The following is an 18,285-nucleotide window of genomic DNA, read 5'->3' as shown; positions in this document are numbered from 1 at the left end:
AATATATTTATAATTTAAAAATTATATAAAATTAAATTTTTTTTTAAGTTTTAAAAATTAAGGTATTTATTGTAACTTTTCAAAATAGGAAGCATCATTTCATTAGGGGTGTTTTTTGGGAGCAGAACATTGATTTACCCTAGGGTTACAAACATTAGGAAACTGGTTTTTGAAAAGTTGAATAAGATGTGATATATGATAGTATGGGGGTTCCTGGGTAAATAATGTATCAAAAAGTTTAAGAGACTAGGTTTGTCCTGGAGAGGACACTGAATGAAATCCCTGAACACTTCTCTTGCTCATTGTTTTTTTTTTTTTTTTTTTTTTTTTACCACACCAGCGTGGCATCCTAACCACTGGACCACCAGGAAATTTTCTCTTGTTCATCTTTTTAACAGGCTACCTGGGCTAGTGAGGACCTTAGAGGCTCTTGCCTGGCACTCTCATCCCTTCAGCATGCCCTAAGGGAAAAGTCTCCTTGGAGAAAGTCATGGGTCCTTCAGTTGTAGACAGACTCTAACAGTGACTCAGGAACTTAGCAACACTGCCCTCACTGGGAAAAGACTTTGATTTTGACGTCAAGGCCAGCACCTCTCTATAGGAGCCTCCACTAAAACGGACTATATGTCTGTGTCTGCAGGTGAGATGTTGCATTTCAATATGCCACAGATACCTAACTGCTCAAAGAATTATCAGTTTGATTATATTCAAATCTCTGTGAAGTGTCAGGGAACTACAGACATGCCCCGGGGTCTCCAGGAGTTTACAGAGCAGTAGATAAGATAATAGAATAAAATAGGATAAGATCTGACAGTGCTTTGTTAAGTGTAGGGGGTTATGCTGACATTCATCATGAATGTTACATAAAAGGTAGCTAATAATACCAAATATATAGGTAAATATAAGACAGAGTATTTCCAGTACAAAAATATATATCCAACCTCATCTAGAAGAAATGATGCTGTCTCAAATATTAAATTTTATTAATTCTCTCACCTTCCAGTTGAATCTTTTTCTTTTTACCCACCACTGCTTTCTCTTGTCCTTTACTTCTATCTATACACTTTAATTTCCCAGAGTAATGAAAGTCTTGAGCAAAAATTCTGAGAGGAAAACGGTTTTTGTGTTTAGCATGCAATTATCCAATCAATGCAAAATGAATGGCAAGTATGTTCTAGCCTAGAAATGGAAAGAAGAAAAATGAACTCCCCAAACAAAAAGATAACTGACTCTCAGAATGGGATAAAATTAGATGTTTTAGTTAAAGTTTGCTATTTTTAAGTATTGTATGAGAAGTAGATATTCTGGCAAAGTGAAAAGTCCATGTGGTCTAAAGATTTTTTAAAATGTCAAGTTGATGCCTGAAGCAAATATTCATAGCTCAGATATTATGAGATCTGTGAAATCTGAGGTTTTATATTAGAATTGAGATAGGAGTTTAACTGACAGCCTTCTGGTTCTACCCCACATGGTTCTTAGGGCTAGTTTGAAATGTGCTGTTTTTCAAGTATCTGATTTAAACTAGGTAATAGAATTAATCCCTGGGTCGGGAAGATCCACTGGAGAAAGAAATGGTCCACTCCAGTATTCTTGCCTGGGAAACCCCTGTGCAGAGGAGCCTGGAGGCCCACAGTCCATGGGGTTGCAAAAGTGTAGGACACGACATACTGACTAAAGAACAACACAGAATTAATAAAATTGTATTCTTTGTTCCTCTAAAAAGGTGAAAAAATTGTGTAAGTCTGAAAAACACACTAGTGATTGAAATGAGCCTAAGTGGCACAAGTTATGTTAACCAGAAGTTAATTGGGGAAAGTAGAACTATTTTTCACAGCACTCAAGTATTAACTGATGCAGAGTATACAAATATATATACAAGGGTCAACTCCTAGATACAAAACACCATTAAGAAATCTTAGCATAAAACAGAATTTGGCTGAGATAACCAGTCTTTTTATTTGCAGATTTAAGCACCTTTTAATACTTACCCCCAGCTTCATTTCAGGAAAATGTAAACAGAAACCACCACACACGAAAGACTGCTGCTGCCGCTAAGTCGCTCAGTCATGTCCAACTCTTAGTGACCCCATGGGCTGCAGCCCACCAGGCTCCTCCGTCCATGGGATTTTCCAGGCAAGAGTACTGGAGTAAGGTGCCATTGCCTTCTCCAACATGAAAGACTATGTACTTTCAAAATCTACTAACAAGAGGCTTCCGCTGTATTCAATCAGTTCACCAGATATTAAAGCTCTTTTTATTACTTTGAAGTGAAGTGAAGTAAAGTGAAAGTCGCTCAGTCGTGTCCGACTCTTTGTGACCCTATGGACTATACAGTCCATGGAATTCTCCAGCCCAGAATACTGGAGTGGGTAGCCTTCTCCAGGGGATATTTCTAACCCAGGGATCAAACCCAGGTCTCCCACATTGCAGGTGGATTCTTTACCAACTGAGCTATCAGGGAAGCCCAGGGCAGATTTTCTTACCCAAAGGTCTCTTTTTTATCACAGCCATACTGTATCGTTATATAAATGTCTGGAAATCTTACTAGGTTTGGTACAAGTTTAAATTAAAAATGGGACTTGAAAATAGAGTCCATTTGCTATGATCTGTAATCAGTTTTAACACTTTTCTGAGCTTAAATGACACATCCGAGTACACATAGAGCTTTAAATACGTTGGGGGGGCATGCTTTACCCAATATAAACCAATATATACCTTTTAATTTAAGAGTAAAGGTAGGATGTTATTTTTGATCAACAAATAGTTACCCGGGAAGAGTTGATTTCACACTTAAGTCTAATTAGTATATTTACTTGGTATTTGAGAATGATGAGACCACCCTCAAGCACCATTTACTCCACTGAAAATAAGTCAAAACACTACAGAAGGAGAGCATATGGTCCAAGTACCATGGTAGAGAAAATGTTACTTAACAGACGAATGCAGGAGAAAGGCCAGTGAGTAGAGAAAACTGGGCACAAAATACTTGTTACACTTTCAAGTAAATCCAGATAAAAGAAGAGAAGGAATATAGCTATTGAATCACAATACTTTTAATAGGTTCATTATTGTTAGATTCACTTCACAAAATCTGCTTTCTCCCCTAATGAAATGTGTCTATACGCCTATTTGCAAATGTATTCAGAAATTAGACCTGAAGTTGATGCACACATAATTAATGTTGTTTGAATAATTCTGTGACAAAAATCAGCATGTGAACCTGCATATCGTGAATTAGCATCTGGACTATGCTCTGCGCTGTGGGAACACAGTTGCTTCTTTGGGGAGCTTGTAACCTAACCAGGGAAATCAGATTAGCTACACCTCTATGCATAAATGGAAAATGAAACCAAACCTCTCTGACATTCACCCCACTCTAGCTAGCTAGGGGACTTGTTCTCACCTTTCTTTATTGACTAATACCCTTGAATGATGAAATCAGTGTCCAGTGCCTCCAGATTTCTACCCTGTTCACTCTTACAGTAACTGGGCTTCTACCTCTTGATCAACAACCTCTGATAAAGGAAGCAAAGGAAAGAACCAGTCAGTCCTCCCTGGGTCACTCTGCTACTGCATGTGAACCTGTTGGCCATTGTATTTCCCTAGAAAACCCCTCTCCCCTGGCTTCCTCTTGATGCCCCTCTGCCTCGGTCCTCCGGTCCTCCTCAAATGCTAGTCTGGCTCCTATTTTCTCTGCGCCCCTTTGAAAATGGATGTTCCTTGGGGGTGTGTTGCCAAGTCTCTTCTGTCTCTAACTGCAGTTTCCCTAGCATAAGGCTCCCTTATGTTCTGCCAGGTCATACAGAAAAGGTATGTTCTGCCAGGTCAATACAGAAAAGGCTAGTAATGGAAGTAACTAAACTTATGGTGCTGATCAATTCACAATATATACCTGTATCAGATCATTGCGTTGTACACCTGAAACTAATACAATGGAGTTGTTGTTCAGTCGATAAGTTGTGTTCGACTCTTTGTGACCCCATGGACTACAGCACACCAGACTTCCCTGTCCACTATCTCCCAGAATTTGCTCAAATTCATGTGCACTGAGTCAGTGATGCCATTCAACCATCTCGTCCTCTGTCATCCCCTTCTTATTCTGCCCTCAATCTTTCCAAGCATCAGGGTCTTTTCCAGTGAGTCAGCTCTTTGCATTAGGTAGCCAAAGTATTGGAGCTTCAGCTTCAGTATCAGTCTTTCCAGTGAATATTCAGTCCAGAGTGGTGAGGGTACCCAGATTTTGGCACAACGCAATCACTGAGGAGACAATGAATAAGAATCTTTGACCTGGGAGTTCTTTTCCACCTATGACTTTAGTAAATATGAACACTTCTCTCTAGCTCCTGATCAGTGCATTCGCTTCTTAAGGGGTCATCCACTAGGGTGTCACACAGGCACCCTCCCCGCTCCCCCCATGTATGCAAAAGCCCCTTAGCCTGTCCCATGAGTGTCTGCCCAATGTCTGTTCCCTGAACTGGTGAACAGAACTTAGTAGGTCAAGGGAGAAACTTAAAAGGGTCTCCATTCCTCTTCCTATAGTTCTGTAGTCAACTGGTTACTAAGGTCTGGCTATTCTATCTTTTAAAATATCTTGATTGTAAAATTAGTGTTCCATCCCTGCTATTACTGCCCCAGCTCAGGCCTCTATCATATTCTGCCAAACTTTTAAGATAAACTAAGTACCTCCCAGCCTCCAGTATTCACCTTTGCCAGCCCATTGTCCTCACTGTGATTGAGTATCACAGGGAGCGCAGCATTCTCTGACCCTACCCAGGTTCCCCTCAGCAATTTCCTGCTCACACAACGTGCTCCCGTCCCATCTGTTTTCTTGTTCTTAGTGGTGTGAGCACACAATGTGCCTTCATGCCGCCACACTCATTCTTTCCTCTGTCTTCCTGGGGGACACTGCTCTTGAGCCCTATTCAAGCACCACCTTCTCCGTGAGCCCCGCTGGGTCCCAAGGCTCTGCCAGCTGAGATCCCTATTCCTGCTGACCGTTAGGGCACTTGTTACTTCACAGTCTCCTCCCACAGCTGCCTTCTCTCTAGTCTGTTGTCTGTAATAGCAGAGATACCCTGTTCAACACTGCAAATCATATATCGTCATTTAAAGATGGAACCTAAAAAGCAAATGCGCTTTGTAGAGATGGATTGCTCTGATTAGAAGCTCTTCAGTTCCTGAAACCTTTCCCCAGATGCCTTCAAGCTTTCATCCATGAAAAATCCTCCTCCTCCTCCGAGGATCAGCCCAAGTGATCTCCTCAATAAGGGTTCCCCAACTCTCCCAGGCAGGGCTGGTCTTCACTGTCTGTGTCTAAACTGTGACACTGCCCTTTGCATTGAAACCATCTGTTTACTACTCCTCTACCCAAGCAGACTTGAGCTCCTAAGAGCTAGGAGTTTGTTCCTAACTATCTTTTTGTTCCAAGTGTTCAGCCCAGGGTCCGGGGGTGGGGGATGCTAAACAGAGGTAGGGTGGAAAATAGCTGTATTAACACCTGGAACACTGGCTCCACTATCACCCCTCTGGGATAATTGTGAAACCAAGTTTAAGAGTCTCCACAGTGGGAGGACACACCAAGGAGGCTTTCCAAATGAAAGGGCAAGAGGACTAAGTCGTCACTGACTCATACCCTGCTTCCCACGTCTTGTGACATTTCAAATTGCATAATCATCTCAAGCAGTTAGAATTATAAGTGACTAAACACTGGTATATCACATTTTTTACCTGCCTACTGAGTTAAATACTTAGCCCCATAAATTGCTTAAGTTACCTAAAAGAGGCTTGAATCTTGAATCTCCTTAGTCACAGCCTGCGCAATGGCTTGGGGCAGGTTGCCTTAGCCGAGAGACTCAAACTAGGAGGTTAAAGAGGTTTTCCTCTGAGCCTCTAAGCAGATCTGTGCAGAACAGGGAGCAAAGCAAAAGCAGCAACTCACAGAGGGATCTCACAGCTGAGCCAGCTGGCTCTGTGTGCCTCTCCCAGCAGGTGCGGAGTCTCTCCCAGCAGGTGCAAAGCTTATTTGCATCCTGGGCTGACTGGGCCTGCAGTCCCTACTAATAATACCAGTGAACATCTGCCAAGTGCTTACTAGGTATCAGAAACTCTTTCAGAACTTTACTCCTATTGCCTTATCTAATCCTCACAACTGTAAAAATAGATGCTCTAATTATCATCTCTGATTTACTGAAAAGCAAGAAAGGCACAGACGGGTTCAGCAACTAACTCCAGTGTTAGTCATTCAGTCGTGCCCAGCTCTATATGACCCCAAGGACTGTAGCCTGCCAGGCTCCTCTCTGTCCATGGAATTTTCCAGGCAAGAATACTGGAGTGGGTACCCATTCCCTTCTGCAGGGGATCTTCTCAACCCAAGAATCGAACCCGGGTCTCCTGTATTGCAGGCAGATTCTTTACCATCTGAGCCACCAGGGAAGCCCCAACTAACTCAAGGTCCCATTCTTAGTAAGGGCTAGAATGGAAGGCACACTCAGGGAGTCCCACTCCACAGCCTGTGATCTAAGCCAATGACGCCAACCAAGACCAAGATGGGAACTCATTGCTTTCTCAAAGAGAAGGCGAAAAGAAAGTTTTTGGCCATCCATACAAATTCATCCTACCAAGATCTTAAACACGGAAAAATTCTCTCTTCTCAGGATATTTTTCCCAGAAGGGTTTGATGGTGATAGTTGTTCTTCCCAGGATCTGTTCCCTAAAAGGGGTCTGATAGCATTCTAAGTAATTTGTTCCTGTAGAAAGAAACTCTATTTTACCAAGTCACATAAAATGTCAAAAATAAGGTAATTACAGTTCCCACTTGATGTATATATTGTTCAAACCCACCAGGTCTCCCTCTTTATATCAAAGAAAAATGCTAAGCCCATTTATGTGATAATTTTTGTCCACATAACATTTACATTTTCTGCTTGATTTATGTATTCAGCTAGAATATGTTTAAGTAATTCAAATAGGATTTCTTAATGCTTTTTAAGTTTGTCTTATCATTTTTCCTGGAATCTTCCATCCTTTGGCCACTTTCCTAATTAATAACCTCTCGTTTCAAATCCCTTTATACATTTTCTTCTATATATCAGAATGGTCAGAAATGACCCAGAGAGCCTTAAAACACACCAAGAGAGCAAATGTTCTCATTTATTACCATATACTCGGAGAAGGTGATGGCACCCCACTCCAGTATTCTTGCCTGGAAAATCCCATGGATGGAGGAGCCTGGTGGGCTGCAGTCCATGGGGTCGCTAAGAGTCGGACACGATTGAGCAACTTAACTTCCACTTTTCACTTCCATGCATTGGAGAAGGAAATGGCAACCCACTCCAGTGTTCTTGTCTGGAAAATCCCAGGGACAGGGGAGCCTGGTGGGCTGCCGTCTATGGGGTCGCACAGAGTCGGACACGCCTGAAGTGACTTAGCAGCAGCAGCAGCAGCATTACCATGTACTGCCCTGATGCATAGATTCCAAGGTTCTGCTTTGGTTTCTTAGTGTATGTATGCATATTCCTTTATGACTGTCATTGAATCACACTGTAAAAAGAAGCGTGTAAAGGGGTTTCTCAAGTCCCTACCACAAGACAGGTGCTCCTCTGGGAGGTTCATTTCATTTACAGCTGCATTTACTATCCATTAACAACTATTACAAAAACAATAAAAAAGCTTTCTCTCCACTGCTTGAAAAATACATGTGAGCTGCAGAAACCAAAATACAATTTTAAAAGTGTCTCTTTGGAAAGCCTGCATGCGATGACTTAAAAAAAATTTTTTTGTTGTAGTTTAGAAATTGTGCTAAGGACAGTAAGGCTGGGAGAATTCTAAATAGCTGCTGCCTCTTGCTTCAAGATGCACCTTTCCAGTTGGCAAGGCTAGTATGAGGACATTATAACTGATTCACCACTAATTTAATTGAGATTAGATTCCCAATCTAATGTATTATAGTAACTGTGAAAATGCTGCATTGCTGACCACTTGATCTTACTATTAAGTGGACTGCAAAAAGAAATCCACTTTCTTCTTCGTAAGTGTCCAAATGACAAAGTGATAAAATATGTTCTTTGAAAAACTGTTAAATTGTATCATAAATATATCTATTTTAAAGATGAAAGCATATTTTCAGCAGACATATCTATAGCTCTCATCTTAGCCATATCGATTTTTCTATATTAAAATAACAGTGAAGCAACAATATAGTAATTTCACCTATCAACATGTTCCTAGAGCCCCTGAAGTAAATAAATATTTGAATGTTAAGTTGTCAGATTAAACTGAGCAAGCAAAACCAGCCTGATACTTTTCCTTTGATATTTTTAGCATTTAATAAAACATGCCTCAACCACTTATATATTATACCTAGATGGTACATGCCTCAACCACTTATATATTATACCTAGATGGTACTTAAAGTATGCCAATCAAATATTAGGCTTAACTCTGTGAACTGAACAGTGGTGTGCTTGTTTAGCATCTGTGTAAATGTTTAACAACCGGCTCTCTCAAGAAAGTTCCTTAGAGAGAACTTTTTCTTAATTAATGTCCTTAGTAATTTGTAGTAATGCTTGCTGATTTCCAATACTCCCTCCAGGGTTGATTTCAAAGTATAGATATGATGTCACTGAACATGGAGTTGAGAAGGGTGTCCCCCAGTTGGCTCTTACGACCCTATATGAGCTGGAACTAAGTTACTAGTTTTAAATGTCTAGATTTCAATGAATTTCCCTTTCTCTGTCTTTTTTTTCTCTCTCTGGGGACCACAGAGTTCTCTGGGACATAATTTTCCCAACTTCAAGATATATTAATTAAAAGAAACAATCTCTAAACTAAGCCCAACGCTAAACAGCAAGGATTCAGGTGCAAATAAGGGAGACACAGTTCCTCCTCTTAGGAAGCTTGGAGGCTGGTGGATGTCAATGTTCCTACAGATGGACCGAGCTGTTGATGAAACTGTTCAATCTATATTGAGCCTGTGATGAATGTTTGTCATATTGCTGTTTAACGAAACAAGTTACAATAAACCATAACCAGCCATCCATTCTTTTTCTAAAATTTTGTCCAGGTTTGAGAAGGGGGCTTTGTAAATCTAATAAAATATCTATCACTGTGATACAACATAGAGATTTTATGTTAATTAAACTGAGAGTGTTTCTTGCTTGAAATGTTTGAGAGGTGTTTACTGAGTACCTACTGTGCCAGGCACTTTGCTTTATATCCCTCTTTCATGTAGTTTTCACATAATTTCTCAGTCATTCTGAGAAATCAGTATTCCTGTTGTATAGGTGGAAATGGCAACCCACTCCAGGGTTCTTGCCTGGGAAGTTCATGGACAGGAGAGCCTGGCAGGCTGCAGTCTATGGGGCTGCAAAGAAGTGAAGTTCATAAACATAATAAATTTGCCCTAAAAATGCCCAGCAGAGTCCGAATTCATACCCAGGTCTGTCTGACACAAGTCCATGGTTATTCCTCTACACACAGTGTTTCCAGAGCTGTCAGAAGGGTCGTGACCTCTGACCTGACCAGAGATTTTCCCACAGGAGCCAATACTCCTCAGACGTTTTTCTCCTTCCACGTTTGATGATGTGTTACAAATCTGTAGGTCCTCAGGGAGATTTATCCCTGGGAAGATCAGAGCTCTGCCTTTTCCTTGCCACCATATTTCCTCATCTGCCCCTAACTATATGACCTCTAGACCTTCATCCCAGGGACACATTTTAACACTAGACAGAGCGAGGAATGTAATGGGTGAAATTATGTGAACCTACAGGCTTGAAACTGTTTTTCTCTGGGGAAGAAGATAATGAACCCCAGCAACAGATTTACGGAAACTGGGGCTTCATGGGAAAAAAAAAATGTATGTTTTTATGAACTCACATAAATAACACAATCGTTTTTCCTTTTGCACGGAAGAGCAAGCACGAGAGATGAAAGGAGTTATAATTTTAAAAAGACACTGGCATGCACTCAAGATTCACTGGTGTTAGTGGACTGGAGTTGAGGTTTCGAGAGATTGACAGAGAACAAAGTCCACTAAGAACCAGCAACTGGAAAGAGAATTACACCACCTTTAATATACAACAGTGCTGAGTGTTTTTGCCCAATTGCAGTGAACGCGCTACATATTTGATTCAAATCCCAGGGACAGAGGAGCCTGGTGGCCTACAGTCCATGGGTTCGCAGAGACTCAGACACAGGGGAGCAGCTGGCACTTTCACTTTTCAATAGCAGCCATAACCTGCTTCTCATTTTCCCCCAGTTTCGAATGATGCATCGTGGCTGCAGGAAACTTTTCATTTGACCGTTACATCTGTTTCTCTACTTGATCCCTTTCTAGCTTTTATTATAAGTGATTTCTTCTCAAAACCAGTATCACCACTTGAACTTGTCTGAGATAATAAAGTTAATATGAATCCTTACTGGTTTGAGTCTTGGTATAAAGTTAAAAGGCTTCCCAGGTGGCTCAGTGGTAAAGAATATGCCTGCCAATGCAGATGCTGCAGGAGACAAGGGTTTTTATCCCTAGCTCAGGAAGATACCATGGAGAAGGAAATGGCAACCCAGTATTCTGGGTAACTCCAGTATTCCTGCCTGGACAATCCCATGGACAGAGAAGCCTGGTAGGCTGCAGTCCATAGGGCCTCAAAGAGTTGGACATGACTGAGCGACTGAGCACACACACGTGAAGCTAAAAGGAATCACATCTTTCACAATTGGACTTTTTTCTCCCAACAATATATTTTTATCTATTATTAATTAATGATATATTTTTATGCATTGTATTCTTTTTTCCACTCTCTGGGCCTTGCCACCAAATATCTTAGCTATCAAAGTACTACGATGGTTGAATTTAAATGAAATAGCCAACTAATACTTTTGAATGAATCATGCACAATTTTTGCAAATAAGTCAGTGATACATTGAAAATGTATTCATATTTGTGTACAAAGTGCCTGCTTACAGTTTCTCTTTAGACAAATCACCTATGATAAATGAAGTTGACAACCCAGCACTAAGAGAGAACTAACAATGTGCCTGGTTGAGTGATTATACCAGCCTTTCCTGTGTTGGCTAAATTCAGTCATTGTTTCTTTCCACTTCAATATTTCCACTTCAGTGTCTTTAATAAGTGGAATCAAGGAGGAGAGAGAATGCAGATCCTAGCAGCTATAACTCTGCTGAATTGTTCCTGTAATTGGGTTTATGAAAGGACTCTGTAGATGATATATTTCTTTACGAGGTAACTTTACAGCAGAAATTGTTCATACAGATCATATTATATGAGCTGTAACCGAGAGGCCAATGAAGTGAGTTTAAGGCTGATTTGAGCTTACTTTGGCTTGACCTGGTATTATTTTTATGGATGGTTCTAGTTGGTCTGAGACTTAACACACACTTCTGTTTATGTGGTTTTGCCATTCACAAGACAAGCGGTGACATGGTTTGACTCAGACCTGGGGACGAGAAAAATAAGAGTATCTTTTCTATTTTGAAAAATGTAAGTGTTCTTAAGATACCCAAAAGGAATATGATCTGAACTATAGATTCAAGCATATGAATAAACTGAAAAACAAAGAAGAATTTTTGAATTAGCTAAACAAACCAAGCGTTAATTACAGTGACTGTTGACCATGCTGTCTCATGTTTGCCTCATAAAATAGGGAGGGTTTTGTGGTGAGAACTGAGTGGCACATGGGGTAATAAGGACCATTTTGGTTAAAACATCAGAATCCACACTCGTGATTTATTCCTGCATATTTAGAATGAACTACTTACATGAACAGATAAAAGAAAACTATTTTGCAACTTGAAGAAAAGATTTAGTCACTGGGAAGTTTTACAGAATTGTAACAATGTATCAAGCATTTAATTTGCTTAAATCTATTAGCTAAATATCTTTCATGTCAAAATACAGTAAAATACACTCATCAAAGTCACGTGGTATCATAAATTACATATAAAGGGAAATCTACGATTAACCAAACTTTGGTGTGCTCTGCATTACCCATCATAGCTCCAGACCCAGATATGAGCTGAAAAACTTTGCTTCTATATGAATAAAATCCATAGCTTAGACAAAGCCCCCAAGCAGCAAAAGTTGAAGACAAAAACAAATAAAAAAAGCCTTGTCACTCCTAATTTTGTTTCTGCCTGTTCTGTTTGCATCGAACAAAGTGAACTCGGAGAAATTGTTTCCAGAACAATCTGGGAAGTTTCCTAATATGTAGGGCAGCTCTGAGCCGTATGCCAAAACTGCTGGTAGAAGTCACTTTTCCTATTGAAAATTTGCTTCTTAGCTGATTACCATCAGCGTCATGACCAGATATAGCAAGGATGTTGCTGGAAAGCAGTGTGATGTGAGGTCTGTAGTGAACGCAGGGCAGCTGGCTCCACAGCTGTGCAAACTGTAATTGTATGGTTGGAGTGGGAGGTAATGAATTGCCCTCGACTTCCACAGATACGCTGGGGACATTTAACCCTCTCTCTCTGAGATGAGGGTTCTTCCTTGAAACCTCTGGTTCTGTTTTTTAAGGCCAAAACACAGAAGTAGGACATTTAGTTGGGAGAAGAGTGAGAACGTAAAGAAGAGGGGAGAGGAGATTGTGAAAGAAGAGCTATTTGAGAGTTGAAGGCTGAAGGCTGGGGCTTGCTGAATGGTAAAGAACCTCCCTGTCACGCAGAAGATACGAGTTCGATCCCTGGGTCAGGAAGATCCCTTGGAGGAAGGAATGGCAACCCACTCCATTATTCTGGCCTGGAAAATCCCATGAACAGAGAAGACTGGTGGGCTACAGACCACGGGGTCACAAAGAATCAGACATGACTTAGCAACTGAACAACTGCTGAAGGCTGAGTCTGCTGAATGCTCCGCCTGGCATTGGCTAGTACAGCTAGTGTGCAGTACAGTTACTTGTAGCTTGAATATGATAAGTACCTTCTCGAGGACTGCGGTCAAGTAGAACGTTGAAGTTAGCCTTGAACTACACTAAGACGTACTGCATTTCGGACTCTTCTGTTGACTATGATGGCTAGTCCGTTTCTTCTAAGGGATCCTTGCCCACAGTAGTAGATATAATGGTCATCTGAGTTAAATTCACCCATTCCAGTCCATTTTAGTTCACTGATTCCTAGAATGTCGACGTTCACTCTTGCCATCTCCTGTTTCATCACTTCCAATTTGCCTTGATTCATGGGCCTAACATTCCAGGTTCCTATGCAATATTGCTCTTTACGGCATCGGACCTTGCTTCTATCACCAGTCACATCCACTGGGTGTTGTTTTTGCTTTGGCTCTGTCTCTTCATTCTTTCTGGAGTTATTTCTCTACTGATCTCCAGTAGCATATTGGGCACCTACCAACCTGGGGAGTTCATCTTTCAGTGTCCTATCTTTTTGCCTTTTCATACTGTTCATGGGGTTCTCAAGGCAGAAACACTTAAGTGGTTTGCCATTCCCTTCTCCAGTGGACCACATTTTGTCTGAACTCTTCACCATGACACATCCGACTTGGGTGGCCCTACACAACATGGCTCATAGTTTCATTGAATTAGACAAGGCAGTTTTCTGTGATTGTGGTTTTCAGTCTGTCTGCCCTCTGATGGAAAAGGATAAGAGGCTTTTGAAAGCTTCCTGATGGCATAGACTGGGGATACTGGGTCTTGTTCTGATGGGTGGGGCCATGCTCAGTAAATCTTTAATCCAATTTTCTGTTGATGGGTGGAGCTGTGTTCCCTCCCTGCTATTTGAAGTGAAGTGAAGTGAAGTCACTCAGTCCTGTCTGACTCTTTGCAACCCCATGGACAGTAGCCAACCAGGTTCCTCCATCCATGGAATTTTCCAGGCAAGAACACTGGAGTAGGTTGCCATTTCCTGCTATTTACCTGGGGCCAAACTATGGTTGAGGTAATGAAGATAATGGTGACCTCCCTCAAAAGATCCCATCTGCTACAGTCCGTGCCCCCAACCCTGCAGCAGGCCACCACCGACCCATGGCTTCGCTGGAGACTCCCAGACACCTACAGGCAAGTCCGGGACAGTTTCCTGTGGGGTCATGGTTCCTTTCTCCTGGGTCCTGGTACACAAGGTTCTGTTGTGCTCTCCAAGAGTCTATTTCCTAGTCCTGTGTAAGTTCTGGCAGCTCTATGGTATGGGTTAATGGCAACCTCCTCCAAGACCCTGATGCTGGGAAAGGTTGAAGGCGGGAGGAGAAGGGGATGACAGAGGATAAAATGGTTGGATGGCATCACGGACTCAGTGGACATGAGTTCGAGTAAACTCTGGGGGTTGGTGATAGACAGGGAGGCCTGGTGTGCTGCAGTTCATGGGGTCACAAAGAGTCGGACACAACTGAGCTACTGAACTGAACCGAACCTTAAGAAATGAAAAACTCTTGCAATTCACAAACGCTTGTAAAAATTCAAGCGCTTTGTTTCTTATGAATGGATAATAATATCCTAGGGAGACCACATTTCATACAATAATGAGATTGACAGTGGAGGCATGAACATAATAGCCTCCGTTTATAAACAAGTAGATGCTGTATTCAGTTCCTCTAGACCAAGAGGCTGTAGTAGTTGAATATTTGGCCATGACAGAGGCAACATTTTAGATTAGAATTAGTCTATTTCTCGCATTTCTATTCCTGTGCTAGAGCTAGACATTTAAACTGTCCCATTCACCCAGACTTCATCTGCTTCTTGCCTTTTTATAGCATAGAGCTACCGGCAAGGCATTTTCACATTTGGTCCTCAAAGTAACAATGAAAATTAGACAGAGTGTTACCCCTGTCTTACAAGTCTTGACGATTCAGCTCATAAGTAGCAGACCAGATACTGAAACAAACAAATCAAACCCATCACAACACCCTTGTGTTGATTACTCAGATGAGAAGGTTTTCCTCTGACTCTCAAAAGTCAAGATTCTATGATTTTTGATGTACTCCACTGACCTACATGGGTGGCTTTTTCAAAATGAGTAGTTTTGTTTTCTCTCTCTCCCTCTCTGTCTCACTCCTTTTCCCCCATATATATCTTTCTCTGCTCTTCTTTTTTCTCTTTCCCTCACAACATCTCCTCCAAGTTCAGAGGATTCTTGGAAAGTCCAGTAGGTTTTTCCTAGGTGACCATTTCCATGTGGTCATTTGTAAAATACATTTCAAAGATGATCCATTCAACTCTACTCAGAGGATAGACTATTTTTAATGAAATTTCCTTAACTTTCAGAGTTTGAGGGTGACATTTTTTCTCATCTAGGGCAAGTCCCATTAATTCTGTAGTGTAACCAAGAAGGAATGAATGGACTAAAATTTAGTTAGGAAAATTTGTTCCTTATGTGAGACTTTCTGAATCTGTAGCTCATCTGGTCTTCTAAGATGTGGTACCTAAAGGGGCATCTGGTCTTTTACAATGTGGTACCTAGAGAGGCATCTTTTTTTTTTTTTTTTTGGTAGTATTTTAGAAGACTAGAACACAGGTAAGGCAGAACAGAGAAACGTATGGAATAAAGGAGCTCATTCTTCACTTTGTGCAGTGAATAATCACTATGCAGCAGGAATTATTCTGTTCTTCCACGTTTAATAAGTTAAATACTCTTTAAAACAAACCTCCCATGTGGTCAACATTGTTAGTCCCATTTCACAGGTGAGAAAATTGAGGCAGGGTGAGGTTAAATGTCTTGCTCAAGGCCACACAACTAGTAGGTAATAAGTAGGGATTTGAATCCCAAAATTCTAGTTCCAGAATATAGCCCAGTTGCTGCTGCTGCTGCTAAGTCGCTTCAGTCGTGTCCGACTCTGTGCAACCCCACAGACGGCAGCCCACCAAGCTCCCCCGTCCCTGGGATTCTCCAGGCAAGAACACTGGAGTGGGTTGCCATTTCCTTCTCCAATGCAGGAAAGTGAAAAGTGAAAGTGAAGTCACTCAGTCGTGTCCGACCTAGCAACCCCATGGACTGCAGCCCACCAGGCTCCTCCGTCCATGGGATTTTCCAGGCAAGAGTACTGGAGTGGGCTGCCATTGCCTTCTCCATATAGCCCCAGAGCCACTACTAAATATTTTTTGTCTCACTGCTTCTCTCTCTACCTTTGTTGAGCTCCATTGTGACTTTCGTAGTTCCTAGACATGAGTTTGAGAAACTCCAGGAGAAGGTGAAGAACAGGGAAGCCTGGTGTGCTGCAGTCCATATGGTCACAAAGAGCTGGACACAACTGAGTGACTGAATAACAAAAGCATGTTTGTCTTTGCAGGCTCCTTTTACCACAAAAAAATTTTAAACTATATTTTAATAAATATTACAAAATATTTATATGTATTGGTATAAAAAAGTGAAAGTGAAGTGTCTTAGTTGTGTCTGACTCTTTGCCACCCTATGGACTGTAGCCTACCAGGCTCCTCCGTCCATGGACTTTTCCAGGCAAGAGTACTGGAGTGGGTTGCCATTTCCTTCTCCAGGGGATTTTCCTGACCCAGGGATCAAACCCAGGTCTTCGGCATTGCAGGCAGACACTTTATCATCTGAGCTACCTGGGAATAAAGACATATGTAAAACAGCCTAGATTAAATTTACTTTTTCTTCTGAGTTTAAAAGAAATTAAAACATTTTCAAGGGCTTCTAAATGTATCTTGAGTCTTAGCTCTGTGTCTACAGTGTCCAAGAGCTAAGTTGGTACTGACCTTGGGAATTTTCTTGTTTACCTTGACATACCTCCAGGTAAGAGAATGAATTGCCCATACTCTTAGCAGGATAGTGGAAATACTAAAGAGGGATTTCCTTGCAAAAGCTTTTTCTGAGTTCAGAGATCACTCCTAGAAAACGATCAATCAAGGAATTTTTTAAAACTGAAGGTTATATTATACAATCATTTAGGTGGATTAAAAGGAGCATTTTCATAACAATAATAAGTTAGAATAAAAAGGCATGGGAAGGGATGAAACAGAAAACATCCATCAGAGTATGGGATGTTATATATGGGACTTATAAGGTACTTTGAAGAACATTTTGGAGCTTCCCTGGTGTCTCAGAGAGTAAAGAATCCATTTGCAATGCAGGAGATCTGGGATCAATCCCTGGATTGGGAAGATCCCCTGGAGAAGGGAACAGCTACCCACTCCCGTATTCTGGCCTGGAGAATTCCATGGACAGAGGAGCTTGGCAGGCTACAGTCCACGGGGTCACAAAGAGTAGGACATGACTGAGTGACTTTCACTTTCTTTCTTTAAGGACTTCCTTTTAAGGAATAAAAAATTATTCCAATTTTTGATATGTATATGAGGCGTTATGAAGTACACTTCTTATAGTGAATTCCAGCCAAACATTTTTTAAAATACTGAGCTAGGATGCATGCCTAGTTCCACTTCTTTCTTTCCCTTAGCCATATTCAGCTTTCAATGGAACCTCAAAGCAAAGCTGATAACATAAGCTTGCTCTCTTGTAATAAATCATGGCCATTAAAAATATAGATTTTGATGCCATATAAAACATGATCTGAATTCCAATTCTTCCTCTTATTCCTCATATTAGCTTCATTACCTTTGCTAAGTTATTTAAGCTCTTTGTGACTTAGTTCCTACATGGATAAAATAAGAAGAGCAATAATCATGCCAATCTCATAGGGTTATTATAAAAAGATAAGTGAGAAAATGCTGATAAAGTCCTCTGCAAGGGCTCTATGTACGTTGACAACTCAATTATTTATTTCTGGACTAGACCTTATTTGAACCTTAGGCTTGTATAACTGCTTATTGGATCCCTCCACTTGGATGTCTGGTTGACATCTCACACTTGCCAAGTCTGTCTCTGAATTCTCAATCACCACCCACCCACTTGCTACCCGCCACAACCATGCCCCTAAATGGTCCTTCTATCCTTCTGGTTGCTCAAGCCAAACCTTGAGGTACTCTTTGCTCCTCTCCTCTCACAGCCCACATTCAATCCACCATGGAAGCCTATAGGCTGTACCTTCAAATACATACAGAATCCGACTATTTCTCACTGCTTCTGCTGTACCATGCTGCTGAGACGGCACCATCTCTGGATTGCCGCAGAGCTTCCAAACCAGCTCCCTGTGTCCTCCTTGCCCCACTGCAGCCTATCCTTAACACAGCAGCCCCAGGGAACCTTCTAAAATCTATTTCAGATCATGTTACTCTTGTGCTCAAATCCCTGCCTTGTACCACATTTCAGCAAGAGAGGGCAGTGGCCCACAGGACCCTCTGTAATCTGCTCCCCATTCGTTCCCTCAGACCGCTTGATTCACTCCTCTGCAGCCACACTGGGCCCCTTGCCAGGTCC

At 41.4% G+C, this 18,285-nt stretch overlaps 1 protein-coding gene across 8 annotated transcripts in view; it reads right to left on the bottom strand.

The window, feature by feature from the left end:
• PHACTR1 (phosphatase and actin regulator 1) overlaps positions 1–18,285 on the bottom strand; it is a 549,201-nt gene that overhangs the window by 461,147 nt on the left and 69,769 nt on the right. The gene's annotated exons all lie outside the window — the stretch shown is intronic.

This window comes from Bubalus kerabau, chromosome 3 (assembly GCF_029407905.1).
Source record: "Bubalus kerabau isolate K-KA32 ecotype Philippines breed swamp buffalo chromosome 3, PCC_UOA_SB_1v2, whole genome shotgun sequence".
Lineage (NCBI taxonomy): Eukaryota > Metazoa > Chordata > Mammalia > Artiodactyla > Bovidae > Bubalus > Bubalus kerabau.
The sequence above is the reverse complement of the archived record's forward strand: the minus strand, read 5'-3'. Positions and strand labels throughout refer to the sequence as shown.